Source organism: Echinops telfairi, unplaced genomic scaffold (assembly GCF_000313985.2).
Source record: "Echinops telfairi isolate 266 unplaced genomic scaffold, ASM31398v2 ScPeMD7_9;HRSCAF=40, whole genome shotgun sequence".
Classification (NCBI taxonomy): Eukaryota; Metazoa; Chordata; class Mammalia; order Afrosoricida; family Tenrecidae; genus Echinops; species Echinops telfairi.
Genome location: NW_022103906.1, coordinates 83,120,039 through 83,123,447, shown reverse-complemented (window position 1 = coordinate 83,123,447; position 3,409 = coordinate 83,120,039).

Genomic DNA, 3,409 nt, shown 5'->3' with positions numbered 1-3,409 from the left:
CACAATAATGTGAAACAAAAAAGAAAACTGATAAGAATCGTCTTTTGAAATGTATTGCTGCTTCCCTCAGGAAAGTAGAATGGCAACAAAAGGAGATTAGACAAAACTCAGAGGGGTAGTGTTATAATTTATGTTTTCTGTCAACTTCCCTGGGCTGGAAGGCTCTTGGGTTTGGCAAGACATAGTAATCCCCCAAGATAAGATCCCCCCCTAGGGTATAATCTCTTCCAATGTATACTGTGCGATCACTTGCTTGCTTTTTTTGTTGGCTCTGTATTCTCCACCTGACTCATTGTCTGCCCTCTGTTTCTGTGGATTGGAGCCAATGGACTGCTTAAAGCCTGCTGATCCTAGGGATTGTCCGCAGCCATATTCTCTGCTAACCTTGGATTCATTCATTTATGCTTTCAGCTGGGCTGCAGAACTTGGCTTAATCAGTCCCTTACAACTGGTGACTAAACATAAGGGTTGACAAAGACATGATTTAAGTCGTCAAGGATTTTCTTTCACATGAATCTGCAATCAATGCCCATGAAAGAAGCAGTCAAATCGCATTGGGCAAATATGCTTCATAAAACCTCTTTAAGTGTGGAAGACCACGGATAGCACTTTGACCACTAAGCTGCTCCTGACCCAAGTCAGTTGCTGCATGTCCATGTGAAGGTTGGATAATGAATAAAAAGCAAACTGAGGAGGAACGGATGCATCCAAATTATGGGGCTGGGGAAGAATATTGAAAGTACCATCAAACACCAGAAGAACAAATGAACCTCTTACAAAAGTATAGCCATGATGCTCCTTAGAATCAAGGATGACGAGACTTGAAACTTCATCTCACATACTTTAGACATCCCAACAGGAGAGAGAAGTCCCTGGAACAGGACAACATCATTGGGCAAGTAGAAAGGAAGTGTAGAAGAAGGAGATCATCAGTGAGACGTACTGAGAGTGGCTGCAAAAATGGGCTCAGACGTAATCCTAATTGTGAGGATGGCCGTGTTCTATGTCAGCATCAATTCAATGGCACCTAACAACAGAAACAAAAATGTTAATAATGTTATTTCACAAAATGTGTGTCATCATATTCTATTTGTTAGAATCTGCTAGAAGGATACACATGTGATGAACAGTCCGTACACAATGGAAGACAGCATAATGCTGCCAGTTGGTACTAAGAAAAATCACCAGTGTCCACATATTTTCCCACATTCTACGTATTCTGTGTGAATTGTCCTCCAAATAGTCTTCATTTGGTTAATGCGTCCTGGAAAACCCTCCTGAGAAATCTCCCATCAATTCTCTGAGTTCCGTTGTGAGGTGACCCTCCTTTTGTCATGTCACACTGTACACTTGAACAATTACAATTATTTCCACATTGTACTGCGATCAATTATTTAATCTCTTTCACATCCACAGTTCTGAATCTGTAATACCAGGGTCAATGTGCTCTTTGTATCTTCAACACCAAGGGTAAAGTTTGGATTGCATAGTGACCCTATGTTTAAAAAATGCTATATATTGTGACTGACCTTCCATCCCTTTATCACCATCTTTTTATGCAGGAGCACTTCCAAGACACTGAGAATATTAGCTGTGCACTCTCTAAATTTAACTTGAAAATTGAGCAATTCACAGGTAGGGCCTTTGAAATAATAACAGTGGAGTTTTTACTTCTGATAATTGTAGGGTAGCTTTTACCAAACTATTCTTCTTGCCATACCAGTTATACATAAAATACCATAGATAGAAGTCTTCTGACAATAAAAATGGTGACCTCAGGAGAAAGGGAAGTAATAAACCCTATCGTCTACCTCTCTTCCTGGAGAAAATTTCACTATTTACACCAAAAAAAAAAAAAAGCATGCAGTCCAACTAAAGACTGGTTTAATATTGCAAACAAACAAAATCCAGATCATTGTCATAGAGTCAATGCTGACTCATTGAGACCCTAAAGGCCAAGGTTGAACTGTCCTTTGAGTTTATAAGACTGTAACTGACTACAAGAATAGAAAGTCCCATCTTTCCCCCTTTGAGTGGTGGTAGGACTTTCTGAATGGGAGCCCAATGGGTAGCCACTACACCGCCAGGACTTTGAATCTGAAGTATGTTGAAACTGAGGAGTGGATTATTGTAAAAATGGGAACTTTTCAGAGAAGGCGGTTAAAGATTGAAAGATGAATTATGGGCTGTCTATGTTCATGAAGAAATCAAGACCCACCGGCAGTTATTGATAGAAGGATGAGAGAGCAATCAACACACGAGAAGTTGAATGGTGCTGGAGGAAGTTGGTGTTCTGGTTCTACTGGAGTGGAGAGATCTCATTAATAACTTCTCAGCAGTCCTGATTCACTTAATGTACTAGAAAGGTCACACCTGAGGAATGAGCACCATGCCAGTGATAAAACCCACTTTAAACTTGCCTTAAAGATTTAAAGCCAAGCTATAAGAGGATATTGAATTTGAAGGTTGACTTTTCTAGAGAGGCAGCCTTTAAGGATTCTGTAAGCTTCTCTCCAATAAAACAAAAATACAACTCCTGCTGAGTCAATTCTGAATCAACGTGACCACATAGGACAGAGCAGAGCCATTCTGGGGGGTTCAGGAAACAACTACCTACCAGCTTGACAGAATTTTCAGAGAATATGTTACCACCAAACGGAAGAATGCACATTAATTTTAAATAAAAACACAATATTCATCAAATATACCATAGGCTGAGCCATAAAACAAACAAAATGTACAAATAAAAGATGTACAAAATACTTTCTGACACACTATTAACTTAAAAATAAATAATAAAATGATTTTTTACCTCTTCACACATTAGGAAATTTAACATCACAAACTTAAATAACTCATGTAAAAATACATCAAAGAGATATGAGAACATATTTCAAACTAAACAATAAGGAAAACATAGACTAGGTGTATAAAGCATAGCTGAGCAATAGTTACAAATAAGTGTATAGCATTCAATGCCTATATTATAAAATGTAAAATCAAGAATCTTAGATTCCACTTTATGGAGGTAGTAGAATAAAAGTAAAGCAAATCCCAAATAAGAAAACAAATTGTTGTTGAAGCTCTTTTCCTTAGGTACTGTGAAGTCGGTTTTACTGATGTAGGACAGGCCGAAAAAGCCTGGCCCTACACCATTCACAGGATCATTGCTATGTTTTCGGGTTTTTTAAATCCTTTTATTGGGGCTCATACAACTTTTCACAATCCATACATCAATTGTGTAAAGCACACTTATACATTTGTTGCTCTCATCATTCTTAAAATTCACTTTCCGTTTGGGTTCCTGGAATTAGCTCCTCATTTTCCTTTTCCCCTCTCCTTCCCTCCCCGCTCTCCCCTCCCTCATGAACCCTTAATAATTTATAAATTATTATTATATCTTATCTTA